Source organism: Bacillus rossius, chromosome 3 (genome assembly GCF_032445375.1).
Source record: "Bacillus rossius redtenbacheri isolate Brsri chromosome 3, Brsri_v3, whole genome shotgun sequence".
NCBI classification, from domain to species: Eukaryota; Metazoa; Arthropoda; class Insecta; order Phasmatodea; family Bacillidae; genus Bacillus; species Bacillus rossius.
Window position 1 is genome coordinate 26,923,841 of NC_086332.1, and position 17,262 is coordinate 26,941,102.

The window sequence follows — 17,262 nt, forward strand, 5'->3', positions numbered from 1 at the left end:
TCGATCCCCGCCAGGGTCAAAACCAGGATTTGTTTATAATGTGGGGAGACGTGATGGACGTGTCCCGTGAGTCGGCGGGTTTTCTCGGTGTGTTCCCGTTTCCCGGTGCCAAACATTCCGTCAAACCTACTTTCTCGTGTTATCGCTCCTCATCGTCTCTGATGACTAAATTATTTAATGTATGGAATCACGTCGATATCAAAGGCCATCAGAGACACACGAGTGATGATACTGTGAGGTGGACCAGTGATAAATTGCGACCAAATTTTCTAAAATTCAATCATCATTTTCTGACCCTAGTGGTTTTTTATATCTAAGTATACCATTTTTAAGTCCAGCAGATCAAGAAATGTTCGTGAAATTTGACGAGTTGTATATTTTTTTTTAATCCAGTAAATGTACAACAAATTTCCTATTTAAATTTTTTAACTGAAATTGGCCAATTTTTAACTGACTCCGTAGATTGTAAACAACATCTTCTGAGTGAAAATCTAACGTCCTTTCGAATTGTGCAATTTTATTTTGTTGTAGCCTTACTGAATTTGTAATTATTAACGTTTTTATAAGGTAAAGCAAAGAAAAGTTTGAAAAACACAAAAAGGAAAATATTTCCTACACAAAGGATTATGTTTTTAAAGTACAACTCAATTTTTGTTCACCTTTCAATGTTGATTGGTCGAATTTCAACATCCTCGCATTCGAACCATAAATAGTACCTCAGATCCACCCCTTGGAACCCAATCTATGGCTCAAGGGTCAGAAAATAAATAGTTTACAAGAAATAAAAGATATTAACTATGATGCTGACAAAATTTAACCTTTTAAATGTTTGTTTCACGAAATGAAATTTCCTAATTTTAATAACATAATTGCAAGAAATAAATTAGGTAACGGTAATACTATTTCAAAGTTGTCATAGTTTAAATTTTGAATAAACTACCTTCATTCTTATAATTTTCTTCTAGTATTTCTCGGTATATACCAAATCTTTTTGTAATAATTATGTCTGGGTATTTTATTTGGACTGTAGGCTTACAATGATCATATCATATTTCTCATGTTTATTTAAGCTAGACGAAACAACTTAAACATAAATATACCGAATTAAGTGGGTTTTCAGTAAAGGTGGAAATGTCACGCATTCAACTGCATTTCACAACTTTATCGTGTCAGAGGTTTGGAAGATGGTCTCGGTTTGTCACCTGTTTCCGTTGCCCGTGTGCGAATATTTTTTTAATTGATTGTCTCCGTTCATCAGTCCCACGCAATTTTTCAATAGTATTTATGCCGCATAAACATCTGCCACTACGATAATTGCATTAATTATACTAGAAAAATTCTTATAGTCTACTTTTTTTTTAAAGCAAATGTAGACCATATGAAGCTCAAACCATGATAGCCCATCGTGGATTTTTTTTCTCATTCAAATTACATAACAGCTTGTACTGTACGACTAATTAGCGATCATTTATACGTCTAGTGGTACAAGCCAGTTTTGACAGATCAAACTTTGAGTACATCATCGATCTTGGAGTAAGTAAAGTAAACTATCATAGATTCAATTGCGATTATCAACCACGAGAATGATTTATAAACAACGCTTGGTCAAACCGTGCCATCGAGTGTGTTCCCGAAGCGGCCGGAGCGCAAGCGCGGGCCGCGACTACAGACACGCGTCCGGCCCGCGCGGCGCCCGGCGCGCGAGTGACGCGCCGCGGGGCCGCTGCTGCCACCTGGCGGCGCGCCGGCCAACTGCCGCGCCGCGACACATGCCATCGAAGGTCGCGGATGTGCGGGAGGCATGAGCGGGAATTTGGCGCGTGGGCCGGGTCTCCGCGGGGGGGAGAGGGGGCGCCCTGGGTTCGCGCCCCCCGGCCGGCTATGCCGCCGCCACCCCGGCCCGACTGTGGGAGCGCTCCGCCTGACGTCACGCCGATGTTTCGCCGGAAGAGTCCAGTGGAAGGGGCAAGGTGGCTGTTCGGCGGGAGAGGGGGAAAGGCTGCGCCGGTAGTAAAAAAGAAAACGTTGTGAATGAGAGGCCCCTCCCCCCGGGCGGCCGGAGCTGAACCCCATTGGCTAATCAGGGCTTTTCCCTGACAACAAGAAAGATTCGTCATCCCGGTCGCACGTGGGGCCTTGGGAGAGGTGAGTGCAAAGGAGGACCCGCCAGGGGGGAAGGGGGAGGCCTGGCCCACCTCGCGGAGGGGAAGGCGGAGGAAAAGGAAAGGACAAAAGGCAGTTGCAGTAACACTAATGCCTATATATACAAAAGTGGATATGTGGCGGGCAGTCAGTTGTCAGCCGGTGGGCAGTGAGCGTGCGCGGAGAGGAACTAGAGGCGAGGTCATGTCGACTACCACGGCGACGGCGACGGCGGGAGACTGGCTGGAGCGCGACCAGCGCACGGTGACGTCGCGACGCCAGTGCGAGTGCTGCAGGCGGCGGTGCTGCAGGGCGCCGAGGCGTCTGTTCGCCCGCGCCGTCCACAGTGAGTAGCTCCCGCCCGACGCCACCTGTTGCCCGGCCAGGACTCTGCAGTCTCCAGCGGTCTCGCCTCGTCACGTCGCAGTGCTGCTTTATTGCCTGTGCCTGTACCGTGCGTTTACCAGGGTGGGGTGGTATCGACAGTCAGAATTATCATTCACCTCTGGTTTTTTTTTTTTTTTTGTACTTCCAAGCCAATAATGAACAACACTTACCTCTCTGCGTCGACAAGTTTCAGTGCTGCCGAAACAATTTTTTTTAAGGTAAGGTAATTGATGATTATTCTGCAAATATATATAAATTTTTTCGTAATAAATTGATGCCTAGCCGTTCAGGATAAAATCTACAGCGTAAAAATAGGTTTGCAGTTAGGGTCAAAAACATTTTTTTTTTTTTTGGAAGTTTGATTTTAAAAAATAAATCATGTTAACTCGAATACGCTTTACCGGTAGATGTTGAAATAATATGTAAAACATATTAAGTTTTAGGTCGCAATTATTTCCCATGCTCTTGTGTGCGTTTTTTGGGTGGGATTTGTACAAGTGTAGACATTATTTAATGGGAGGTACAGAAAGATGACGCGTGGGCGTAATTCTATGGGACATAGAAGTTTTCAATATAGTGCGTTCCACGATACTTCTCTTCTAAGATAACTGTTGTTTATTGTGCAGATCTAATTTCAATTCGTTGGAAATTTTTATCCTACAGATGAACGTAGCATGTAAAGTTCTCAGCAATATAAATGTTAGGCCTTTAGTGTGTGAATACAATTTGTCTGGTCACATATCTATATACCGTAGAGTAGAAATTTTTTCCACAACATAAATTAGCTATAAATGAAATTTATTTGTTGACCTTGATGTGTAGTTCAGAAAAAATAATATAAATCACAAGTTTGTGATTATGGCATGCCTTAAAGAGACATTAAATACCAGATCAGTCAAAAAAAACTTATTCAGTCATATAGCTTTTAGATGGAATATTTTGATGCACTTTTGAAATCCGTGAGCGAATTATGGTTTGCGAACAACAGAAACATTACTTCTATTGATCGTGAGTAAAGATTTGAAAAAATGTAATGTTTTAGAATATTACCGTTCGCGGTCTTTGAAGACAGTGATTGGCGAAGACTGCTGGGTAAGAGGCGTGGCTACACTGCCCATTTTGTGAAAAAGAAATATGCGAGTCACCGCAAGTGATTACGACGTGCGGTCCTTAGGTCGCGTGCTATTCTGATCGTTTGAACGCGTGTTCTGACCGGGTGATTGTTTGACGTCGCGTTGCGCGGAGCACGGTGGCAACGCTTGGATAAATCAGCGAGACATCGATAACTTCACCAGCGCGCTTATTTCTCGATTGTAACAGCGGCCTGAACAAGTAGAATCGCTTCGTGTCTGCTCCGAGTTCCGACTGTGTGTGCGTTATCCTGACGGAAAATTACTTGAATTCCGCATGAGTTGTTTCACTGGCGAAGTTAAATGGGGAATGTATGCAACATTATATATAAGCCATAGCGTGGTTGAATTAGGTAGAAATCTTAAATATACACTTGTCGAAATATAACGGAATTTATTACATAACTCCAATTAAAATAATAGAACGCCCGAACGTAAGTTCTCTGGATAAAGCAGGAAAATGCTGTCTTCTATATTTGGTATAAGCGTATAAGAAAAATATTAGTTGAAAAAAGTGTTTAGTTTCGTTTTTAAATGTTAGCGGTAGGTCTACTTAGTCTTTTAGCAGTGCTGAGCGTTAATAGAGGATATCGCAGGCTAAGCCTCGGAATTAAAAGTCGTCTTTCTCGTGAATCATAAGAAAAAAAATGATGTTAATTTAAATAAAATTCTGATTACCTTGAGCTTGCCCTTTTTTTTTCAGTGAATATTTTGTTTCGATATCGTACATATCTGCGCTGCATTCTTTATTTAGAACATTATATGCCATAGCAATTACTACTGTGGTTGCGATGATGACAAACGTTAGCAATATCACACCTGCCATACATTGTGCGTTTAGTTTAATGGTTATTGTGTGTGATCTTATCTGCTCTTGTATACTTCTATAAACTTATCCCAAAAAAATAATTCAGGTGCGGTGATTATCTCTTGCACATACATTTGATATCTGTTTTGCTGAAACGATTTCCAGTAAATACCGTTGTCCAGAAGGGTTAGTCTCTCATTCACTCCGCTAGTTGAATGTACTCAGGTCTCACTGCAGGAGTATGTATTTTCAGTTAGACGCCGGAGTTTATCCATCGAAATACAGAGTACAGTCAAAACAACTGTCGCGCGTTATTCTGTGACATAATTGACCCTTCTGTTTGCAACTTTTTTTTTTTTAGACGTGCTCAAGAAGCTTCAATGAAGCTTATCGCTGACGTGTGTCGAACAGAGTCCTTGGACAGTTGCGACACACGCCGTAGAGGTATCGACCTCGGTTGATGGGGTTATTGTGAATTGTTTTACATAAACGTATCCGTCGATCCGAAGGACAGAGGGCGCCGTCCGGTATACGTGACTTGTGACGGGAAGCCTACAACTCACGTGGTTTCGGTTCCCTGCAAGAATTTCCGAAGATTTCCGAGGTTTTGCGTTTTGGTATTAACGCCACTTCAGCCGCTAAATCAGAAGTTTCCAATGAAAACAAGCATGTTGTGACTAACCTAACCTAACCCTTCGATTTTTTTAATTTCAATTTTTGAGAGAGATCCGAAGTTGCACGAACGTAGTAGGGAACCGAAACTACGTGAGTTGTAGACTTCCCGACTTGTGACAGCGAGGCGAGTGGCAGCTATCCCCGGGATCTGTACGTCTTTCCCCAACTACTGGGTGGCTTCAGGCTTGAGACCGGGTCCGTGGGGATGAGGGTGGGCCTGGCGTTTCGGCATGCCTCGTTGCAGCCATCTTCTTCACCTTAGCGAAGTCTGCAAGGCATGCCAAAGCGTCGGGCACAACCTCACTGACCTGGCCTCAAGAACTAGTGAATGTAGCCCGAAAGCCTACGATTTAGATTATATTCCAAAACCTTGTCTCTAAGACAATGAACGAAGAAGAGTTGGTCATCCAATCATATTTTTAGCCCGCGCACTTGAGAGTAAACGGTTTTGAATACTTATCGAACTTAAACGTTTTGGTAGCAAGTAAGTAAACGACGATCGCTCTAGTGCTAATTCATTCGCCTGAAATCCGAAACTGAATTCATTATTATTTCTGTGCTTCTATCCAACGAACGGAAATTCCGGTGTAAAAACAGGCACAGATGATCTCAAAACCAGTCCAAAATCAAATCTAGAAACAGTCAACCTATTGACATTAAAGATGTAAATTTTTCACTGTTACGTTTGGCAGAACAACGTTTTAAGATAGTGGCCCAGTCGAGTGCAGAAAGGGAATTCTCTCACGTATCGTGGTGAGGAATTTAAAAAAAAAGTGTACAAATTGTACGAATGCCGGCCTAACAACCACATGACCGGTGTTTGCAAACACAGCTGACGGAACTGCGCAGGGGCAGAAGGGCACGCGCTAGTTTTGGGAACTGGCCAATTGGAGACAAGTGCCATGACACGGACAATAGCGTCTCCCGTGTCCAGTCGCCGGCTGACTAAACGCGCTTGCGGTCCGACGCGCCTGGAAGCGGGTAATGCCTTCCGCGGAAACGCGCGACGCCGTCCGTGGGCGTCGCGACGCCGCGTCCAGCCAGCTCCTGACGCTCCTCGACGACAATTAGCATGGCGGCAGTCTGCGCCTCGCGACTTGCCTCGAAGTTTTACTGCCACGTGTCCAGTCAAGGTTACCGCACAAAGGATATTGAAAAAAGTATCTTCAAAAATTCGGAAACCGAGAAATTGTCAATATCTAAGTACAAAACAGTATCAGTATTTTTCATTCCACACGTTATATTAGTGTATATTAACCATAAATTCACTTTCTGTTAGTAATTTTATCTGATTTTCACTAACACTAATTTATAGAGACCGGAAAAATTCGCGGATTCATTTCACGATATGCTAGAATCCAAACAACTGTACATTTATATTGCTTCTGTGATTGGCTTACAGTTTATCTGGAGGACTTTTAGCCAATGGGAAACCTTCAACCAAAAAAGTATCGAATCTAAAGCGTCCCAGTTGACAAGTGTCACGAAGCAATAGCCAATGAGCAAGTGGCATTTGCCTGAGTATGTAGAGGGTTGTGGAGTCTATCCTAGAGGTCATCGAAAGCGCGAATTTTTCCAGTCTCTACTAATTTAGTATGAGTGATACAAACAGTGAATTAATTTCAAGCAGAAATAAAAATCTATAGGCCTAGTTTTTAATTCAAGCACAATCGATAAAACATTTAAAATTTTGGTCAAACAATTGTTTACGTAATCTTTTTTCAGACTGGGCGTGTTGGATACGTAGGTAGTGTTGATCAAACTTTATATTGTGCAGAAAGTCATTTTATAGTCAAATTATATTTTTTGGATTATATGTTTGTCGAAATAGAATTTTATTTTAGAATATATTTTTGTTTTCTAAATAGACCGATGAGACAGGGAAATATTTTGCATGAGACAAGGACAACAGGAAAATCTCGGGGAAATGAGCTGAAGTAAGAGTGTAGTATCCCTGCCTATTTCTCTGCTTATTTCCAGTCAACAATGTGTGTTTACAATTTCATGTTGGTGTTTTCGTAAACAAACGTCATGTGATGCTTTTGGAGACAGACATTTATGAATCGGTTAATACTCACAGTCTACTACTTTCGAGCGAAATTTGTGAAATGGGTACTGCTGACATTCTACCAATGTCGAGTACTGTAAAATTTGAGAATTCACATGATACAAACTTATATATATATATATATGTGTGTGTGTGTGTGTGTGTGTGTGTGTGTGTGTGTGTAGGTAAATTCGCAGATTAGTTTAACAAGGCAAACTCCAAACACTTCTGCTATTGGGGTCATAATGAGAGATGGTGATTTATAGCAAAAATGTTTAGTCTTCGAAATACTGCTTAGAATAAATATTTTTGACATGAAAGTAGTTAACTATAGACGAATATCATTGCAATATTAAGACAATTATAAATCCTTCCACAAATAAATTAATTATAATCATTAAATAATTCGTTTATTTTCTAATCATGTCCAGTGACGTATGATCTGTGTACGATAGCCTTAACGTGGCCTTTTGGCTGGCTGACTGCAAAAACAGTGTATTTTATCGAGCTGCACCTTGTACTTTGTTATTAAATATTTACGTCACCATTGTTCTTCTTATATATTTTTTGAGTGACGTTATTTTCAATTTTCATAGCATTGGAAAAAAATAATTCCTTTAATATTTTTGCATAAGTAGGTATCAAAGTCATTTTAACTTTCTAACCAGAAGTAGACCCAACTAGATTACATAATTGGAACTCTCCAGGTTAAACGTTAGTGCCCCTGGCTAAGTGACTACTATCTGACATATTATCGTTTATCTAACATACATATGTAACTTCATTTTGGTGACAAAATACTCAGAGATGTCTCTCCCACTAAACCACTCATCGGAGAAGTTCCATGGCATGTACATAGGTGCTAGAAGTATAGAAGTGGCAGAGGGAATTTAGGTAAAGAACGAAGTGATACCTTCGTCTAGTGACATCATTTAACTTATTATAAAAACCTAGGCCTATTTTTTTTCAAGGTTTTCGTACTGCAGTTTGTGCGTATATCGTTGACCCGAATTCAGTAAGAAAGATGAAGTGACCCATACTGGGAAAGGTTTATCCACGTTAGTAAATATTGCAGAAGGTTTAACTTCAAATAAGCTATGTTTACTTTTGTGTTGCTTTTGCTACTGGGCTCGGTTTATTTGGAAAACTCAGGGACAGTGATAAAAAACCTTCAACAAAATGCGAATAGAATCACAGTCATTCTATTTGAATCATAAATAAGAATATATTTTCTTAAACTTGCATGCGACGTTTGAATCTATACGATTTTTTCAACAGTGCTTAGGCACAGAGATTTTAAAGAATATGTGTATGGCTTCGTAAAGGACAAGCGTACACCCAGTTATCGCTTTATCATTATCAAGTTTGTACGAAATTTCCGGCAATGTCGAAGGGATTCTTAATAATTCACGATTTCAATGACCTATAGGATAGACTCCATGTTCCTGTATGCATGCTCTCGGGCAAATTAGATCTGCTCATTAGCTACTGACTCGTGACACCTGTTAACTCAAATGCTCGTGATTCAATACTACTTTTTTTTAGGTTTTTTTTTTATTGGCCCAGAGCCCTTCATATAAACTGTGGCTCAATCACTGGAGCCGCAAAAAAAGGCAATCTTTTTGGATTCTAGCCTATCTCGAAATGAATCCGCGGTTTTCTCAGGTCTATGTCAATAACTAGAGACCGGAGAAATGAGCTATTATCTCACTGTTTATCTAGATTCTTCCGGGCCAATGAAGAACTCTCAACCAAAGAAGTCTCGAATAACAAACCAATTGAGACGACTCAAAAGCCAACAGCCAGGTGTAATTTTCCCGAATATAAAAGAAAACCGAATTTAATCGAAACAGCGAATTTTCCCAGTCCTTAGTAACAACGTTTAGCGCCCGAGAAAATGACCTGAAAACGAGGTTCGATTAAATTGAGGTGACGCACTTCCGAGAACACCTTCTTTCCAGCGGGGGCCGAGTTGTTTCTGTGCCTTGTATGATTCCCCTCCGGAGATCGTGCGCCGGTCGGGGTTTTCCTGCGAGGCAGTGACGTACAGCACGAGGCAGCCTATCACGAGGAACAAAGAAAGAAGGCGTTTGTGCGGCTTCGCTTAGCGCCAACGTGGTCGGCGACTGCAGGAAAGGGTTTGTTTGCGTAGCGGGGAAGGGGTCGGTGGGGGGAAAAGTGTTGAGGTAGAGGGGTCAGAACCTTGCCCACGAGTCGGGGGAAAACCTTTTTCCGTCCTCCTGCACGCCGGCGCGACCCGAGCTGATTACGCCTGTCTCCGTCTTCGCCGTCAAGGCAGTCCGGGTTCGATCCCCTACGAGGTGCGACCGGGATTATCGCTAGGGACCGGAAAAATTCGCGGGTTCAATGACCTGTAGGATGAACTCCATTGTTCTACGTACACTCGGTCAAATGCCACCCATTCATTGGCTGCTGTTTTGTGAGACGTTCCAGCGTAGCAGCCTGTGATTCGATAAAGCTTTGGTTGGGTGTTTCTCATTGGCCCAGAGTCATCCAGGTGAGTTGCGAACCAATAGAAGAGGCAGCACTGAGGTATAACGATTTGTATTTTAGCCTATCGCGAAATGAATTCGCGAATTTTTCCGGTCTCTAATTATCGCCTTAGAACCGTGGACTCAAGGGCAATTATAAGAAACAAAATTATTTCGGAAGCCACCCTCTTAGGAGCCGATTAGTGCCAACGAGAAAATAAACGTTGCGAATGAGGTCAGACCGGAAGAATCCGCGGATACATTTAACGACAGGCTAAACTTTAAAACTTGTTTACGTTTGCGCTGCGACAATAACCAACTAGCAATTGAAGAAGTCAACTAGTCGCAGACTGCCCAGTTGAGAATCGCTAAACGTCAGCATCCAATGAACAGAGGATTGTGGAGTCTATCCTGCAAGTCATTGAGCCTGCAGATATTTAGTCTCTAAAAAACAGACAAAAATATGTCGATGTTTATCGAACTGTAAATACCACCAGCGACCTGCAAAATTTACGTAATTTTCTTACATCATAATACACTCAACATACTTTTGAAAATATAACTCGCCGAGTATTGTCCATTGGCTACAGCCCCGTTTTACCTTCTGTCCGGATTCGCGTGTGATTGAGCCATTAGACTTTTTTAAATGTTGTTATTTGTTTTCTTTCTTGTCATTCGGCGATAAGAATATGTTTAAAATTTATAATGGTGTGCATTTAAACGTAACTCCGAATTATAATAGCGTGTTAAGACAACCTGGATTCATTCCAGGCTATATTCAACTTGCCTATATGTAAGAAAGCTTTTTTTATATAAAAAATAATTGGCAGACAGGAAAATTTCACGAATTGATTTCGCGATAGTCTAAAATTCAAATACCTTGTATTGATATTGTCTCACTGTTTATCTGGACGACTCTGGGCAAATGAGAAACCCTCAACCTAAGATGTACCGAATCACAGGCAAAGTAGTTGAAAAGACTCACAAGTCAGCAGCCAATGAACTGGCGTTAATCAATAGAACCAATAAGTGCAAATAAAGTTACAAGTTTGCTGCAAACCTGCAAAGTTACTGATATCATAAATAACTGATAAAATAATCTTTACTAAAAAAATGTCCACACGGCTGTGAACTGAGCAGTGAACAGATAATTTAACATGAATAGAAGCGACTACGAGATATACCAAAATATTATTTCAAAATATGATGTCACCTTAATACACCATACATAGAGACCTGATACATTCGCACATGCATTTTACCGTTTTGCTGCTTCAGTGATTGGCCCACGGTTTATCTTAAGGACACCGGGCCAATGAAAAAACTTCAACAAAAGAAGTAGCGCATCACGAGAATTCCAGTCAACAGGTGTCACTAGTCAGTAGCCAATTAGCATATTTATTTTTCCCGAGTGCCCAGAGAATCGAGTCTATCCTATTGATCATTTAAATCGCGAATTTTTCTTGTCTTTACCAATACATTAAAAAAAAATTTTTGACAGTCAGCTTTCACAAATAGCTAAAGTTAAATAATAATTTAACGGGTACCCGATTAAAATGCAATCCTATCAAAACGTTCCAGTTCTCTGACTCCCGATTCCATCACTTGTCTTCTGACCCTCACACAGTGTGACGCGATCTGCCGTGTGACTAATCAGCCGAGTCCCAGCTTCGCGCGCTCTCTCTAGCCGCGGCGTTGCTCTGCTGATGTCCCGGCACGGAACATTTCCGCGAGGCGCGGGCTACCTGGGGACGCAGGCGTCGTGCGAAGGACTTAGGAGCCAGGGGGGAGGGGTGTGCGACTGGTCGCGGAAGTGGGCGGGGCCAAGCAGCCGCCTTTGACGGCGCCGACAGGAGGGCACGCGCCCAGCACGGCGATGATGGCCCGCAGGCCGTACTTAGCCTCGCGGTTCTCCGAGTCCTCTCGGCAGAGGCAGGGCCGGCGCGTCCATACAGGCGAACTAGGCAACCGCCTAGGGCGCCAAGTAGCTGGGGGCGGCGCAGCACGACACATAACAGCTCATATCATATGTTTAACGATTATTGAAACTAGATGAAAATGGATTTTTGTAACAGTTTGGAATGTTCATATTGATATAAGTAGGGGCAGGAAAATTTCGCGAAAAAATCTGAACACCTACTAGACTGCAACAAGGTATATCCACACCAGCGGTTTCTTCCTTGTGATTGGAGGTCGTCTGCGAGAGAAGTCGTTGCCTTGTTTGCACGAGCCACTAAGGACGAGTTTGCTTCCACACTGAATTAGTGTGATTGGTTGTTGTAACAATCGACATGCACCTCAAAGTAACTCACCCAATCACGAAACACAGACGATGCTACAGTGTTTTAACTTCCAGCTACTCTCGGGATCTTTTCGCGAAGTTTTCATGGCCCTAGATATAAGTAATTATTTAAAGTCCACGGTGACATGTTTATGATTTGTAATAAGTAAATAAGGAAAAAAAAAAAACACAAGCCTGCTTACATTTGATTGTTAACAAAATCTTAGGCTTACGTGATGTATTTTGAGGCAAGGAAAATTTTTTTTGGGGTGTCCGGCCCGGGAGGGGGGAGGGGGGCATTAAGGTTTTTCGCCTAGGGCGCCAATTTACCTTGCACCGGCCCTGGACAGAGGGAACTGTGACACCGCTCGCAATTCATTTACCAGTACAGTACGTCGATAGAAGAATGTCCCAGTCATCAATTTTAAATAGTGTCATCTGTAGAGACCTATAAAATTCGCGGATTCATTTCGCGATAGGATGGAGTCCAAATACTTTTGACATTATTTTGCTCCAGTGATTGGGCCACAGTTTATCTGAAGGACCCTGGGCCAATGAAAAAATCTTTAACAGAAGAATTAGCGAATCACGATCATTCCAGTCAACAGATGTTACGAGTCGGTAACCAATAAGCAGATGTAATTTTCACGAGTGCGTAGAGGATCATGGAGTCTATCATTTAGGGATTTGAAATCGCGAATTTTACAGGTCTCTAGACTCATCTGTAAGCGTTGTAGTGTGTGTGTTGATTCAAGGTCACCATTAAAGAGTAACTCAAACAGTTTTAGATAAGCGCATGCGCGAGAACTGCTATGTTGTTTTCTCGCTTGCAGCGCCACCTGTGTTGAAAGAATGGCTCTTTCCCCAATAGAGGGTGAACCTGTGAACTTGATTTGGCAACAGGATGGAGCCCCTCCCCATTTGAATCTCTTTGTACGAGAGTGGTTGAACGTCGAAGTTCCTGACCGTTGGATTGGCCTCCATGTTCGCCTGACATAACGCCATGCGATTTTTTTTTCCTTTGGGGCTTTATAAAAGATGGTGTCTACTTTCCGCCGCTACCTAATGATCTGCCAGAGTTGACACACAGAATTGAAGACTTTATTGCTTCCATTACGCCGGAAGAGTTAACCTAATTGTGGGAAGAATCGGAATTTAGGTTGGATGTGTGCAGTATAACTTTAAACTTTTTTTGGACACTCGGTATGGTAATTAGTGTGCTACTCAGAAGTTGATAGCTTAGTACATTGCTTAAAGAAACCTAATATTTCCCTCATGTTAGGTTAACCTAAAATATTTTTGTATGTTACGCGTTCATTTGAGTTCTAAAATATTATGCGAATTGGAACGTTAAAGTAATTTTTCTTAAGAGGCTGGCCTTGTAGCGAGACGGAATGGTAAATGCGGCGCTCGCCGCTGCTTCTAGCGGGGTATTGTCTCTGAACTGGCGCGCAGTCTTCTCTTCGTGCATAGGACAGTTATGACGTATGGCGGAGAAATGATTATAACGTTGTAATGCAAGGCCGATGAAGGTTTTTTTTTTTGTGCCGGGTGCCTAAAAATTACTCTGTAAACACAACTTTTAACCATTTTCACTCTCAAAAAAAAAACAGCTTAAAACCGAAATACGGAAACCTAACTATTCGTCTGCCCTTAGCATATTATTAAATGATTTTCGTAAACAGACCCCACTCGGATATCTTGAGCAGTTTTCAAATGGGGTGGTTATTTTTTCTGGAGCTGTGCACACTCTTTGACAGTACTTTTCTACTACTAGCTGAGAGTTAAAACTTTGTATCAATGTCTGTCTTTCGCATAGGCGTGCCCAGACATTTCCATTAGAGGGGGCCCTGCTAAATTTTTAAATCAGAAGCTGAATTTAGAATGTTAAATAGCCTAAATACTTTCACTCATTGACTTGTTTATATTTTTGTGCAGTATCAACGAGATATGTTCTCTAGTTAATAATTATATCTGTATAATTTTAACATCTTGAAAATATGTTTTTTTTCATAGACAATGTTTAAAGGGTACTTAACTTATGCAGGAGAGCAATAAACATTCCCGCGTGTAAACAGTCTGAGCGAATTCAAGTATAAGCTATAGGCCATTTTAAGGGACCTCATGTTTTAAATAAACTAAGGCGGCTGTATTTCCAGAATGATAAAATGTTTAAAAATATTGTCAATTAGCACGCTGCAACACTGAAACACAGTTTGAGTGTCACAGTGCCAGGAATATACGAATATTAACGAACGCATTAGAGAAAATTCCGATCTGAGTGATTACATTAGGGGGGGGGGGGGGCCATGGCCCACCTGGCCACCCCCTGTAGGCACGCCTATGGTCTTTCGTAATTGGATGAGTTTATTTACGGCGCATGTCTACCTACTGTTAGAACACCAATCACAGATATTCAGTGCTGAAGGAAATGCGTCCTGAATGGCAGACGGCCGCCAATTACGAGGAAGAAACCGTTGGCAGGCATATTATTTTGAAGTCCAATGGACGCTCTCGCTAAAAATGTCTGCCGCCATGTACGTATGTCTAGAAACCTGAAAAATTGGCGGATTCATTTCGCGATAGGCTAGAATCCAAACTAGTTCAACTTCATGTTGCTTCAGTGATTGGACCACAGTTTACCTGAATGACCCTAAGCCAATGAAGAATACTCAACAAAAAAAAAAAAAAACAGCGAATCACAAGCATTCCAGTTGACAGGTGTCACGGATTAGTAGCCAATCAGCAAGTGTAATTTCCATAAGTAAATAGAGGATCGTAGAGTCTATCCTAGATGTCATTGAAACCGCGAATTTTTCCAGTCTCTACGTATGTCGTATGTGTGTTTCAACTGACTGAAGCGTGTCCGGCAGAGGACGAGCTGCGTCGGCGGGCGACGTGTTAATGCCGCGCATGTCCGCAGGGCGCAGCACGCGCGCCGTCACGTGACCGGGTGTGCGCGCGCAGCCACCTGGTCCGGGCGTCCCCCTGCCGCCTTCCAGCGCAGGTGTCGCTAGCGTCCGCGTCTTTTTCCTTCTTCTTTCGAAGCCACCGATTCCAAACTGAACTACTGTGATTGATGCTGTGACAGTAGACGTGCATCTGAAGGAAAGTCGCTAGGGACACCTGTATTTCGCGAATACATTTCGTGTCAAGGAGTTTTACAAAACACTGTAGATTTTTCTTGTAATTATTGGCTGTGGTCGGTGAAGGCTGTTTTCCCGCACTTGACGGGGCCAACGAGGACTTAAGTAGTTACCGTACTGCTGCACGCCCGCAATTCGCCAAACCTCTAAGAAAAAAGCTACAGTTATGTGTGAAATAGCCTGACACGATATGTATTCGCGAAATACAGGTGTCCTTAAACATCGCCCAAATCACGAAACACAGACGATGTGTTTCAACTTCATGCTGGTCTCGGAATTTTATTTCGCGAAAAATGCGTGGCCCTACTTATTGCTAGGGACTGGAAAAATTTCGCGGTTTCAATGTCCTCTAGGATAGACTCTACGATCCTCTATTTACTTATGGAAATTACACTTTCTGATTGGCCACTAATCCGTGACACCTGTCAACTGGAATGCTTGTGATTCGCTGCTTTTTTTTTGTTGAGTATTCTTCATTGGCTTAGGGTCATTCAGGTAAACTGTGGTCCAATCACTGAAGCAGCATGAAGTTGAACTAGTGTGGATTCTAGCCTATCGCGAAATGAATCCGCGAATTTTTCAGGTGTCTACTTATTGCCGACGGTCCGCGGAGAACTGCAGAGCGCGAGCAGTGAGTGATGACTCATAGCCGCGTGCTGTCCCCACCCTAGATATAGGCCGGGTTCAGCCACGGCAAGCGGCCCGCTGCGCTCTCTGTGTTCGCGAGACTAGCTGGAAGTTGAAACACTGCAACATCGTCTGTGTTACGTGATTTGGGCGATGTTTTTTTCAGATGCACGTCTACTGTTACAACACCAATCACAGTAATTCAGTGCGGAAGCAAGCACGTCCTAGGAGGCTCGGCCAAAAAAGGCAACGACTTCTCCCGCTTACGTTCGCCAATCACAAGGAAGAAAACCGCTGGTGCGGTTATAGCTAGTTGCAGTCTAATAGGCGTTCAGATGTTTTCGAGAAAAATTCGCCTCCATTTTCGTGGTGCGTTCTCTTTAATAATAATGCAAATAATATTAACTGTTATATGAGGACACCATTTAAACAAATGCGTATAAAACAAGAAGTTAAAAAGTTATTGTTACTCTATTGTACATTTTGCCATTTTTGCCAAATATAATTTATGATGTACATCTTGGCTTTTTTTTTTGTAGGGAAAAATTCCTATAAGGACAGCACAAAATTACAAATTTCAGTCCATAAATTAGTTTCGTTTCTCTTTTGTGATTTTATCCGAGAGTGTACTTTATTTTTCTGAAGCGCTGACAGTTTCATTTTTGGGGTTTTCAAGCTAATTTTTCAGTTTTAACAAAGAATGTGCTGTCTCGATATTAAGTTCCCTCTGAACATAAACAATCCCAGCTGACTTGTAAGCTTGTAATTCATTTTTATTATTGTGACAAATTTTATAAATCAAATATTTTTCTTTATGGAACAGTTCAGTTTTACTGTTGTAAACATCCCGCCTTCTCTCTGGGACGCGTTTGATTCGGTAAGATGTCTTCCTGGATGTTTTTCATTGGCTTATAATTCCACCAGGGCGTGTCGAATAAGCCGTGATCCTAACGGGACGTTCCAGAGTACAATATTTTCCATTCTAGACATCACACAATAACAACGCAAATTCGGCCACTTTTTAGCAAACCACAATCCCACGGCAAGCAATTTGTGTTCTTTGTTCTTTGGCCCAGTCTTTCGCCGATCACTGCTAGTAACGAAAGTAATGATGCAGGCATGAACAACAACGTCTCTATGCATATAACTTCCATTATTACACTATTAAAAATTTTCACCTAAAATTTACGAAGAGGCTGGTTACAAATTAACCAGGGATCTTCGTATATTTACGGCTATCTTCCAAAACTCACGGTCCCTGATTTCACTTATTTAGAACTTAAATCCCAAGAACTTTCTTGGTGTATTAAAAAACATTTAAAAAAGGGTAAGTCTATAGCAAGAACACTCTTCTATTGCCAATGTGTGTGTTTGCGTTTATTTAGAAACATGCATCTCGGAAGTCGCACCTGTGTTTCCGTACCATGTGCGTCTCTGCCTGAGGACAGGAGCAGATAGCAGTTCCCGAAACGTCGCTTGTTTCTGTTTTGGTAAAACTATTTTGTTTGTTTGTCTTTTCGTTTTGTC

General features: G+C 42.0%; 1 protein-coding gene across 4 annotated transcripts in view; it reads left to right on the forward strand.

Annotated features, from left to right (window-relative positions):
* LOC134530416 (uncharacterized) overlaps positions 1–17,262 on the forward strand; it is a 211,555-nt gene that overhangs the window by 155,552 nt on the left and 38,741 nt on the right. The gene's annotated exons all lie outside the window — the stretch shown is intronic.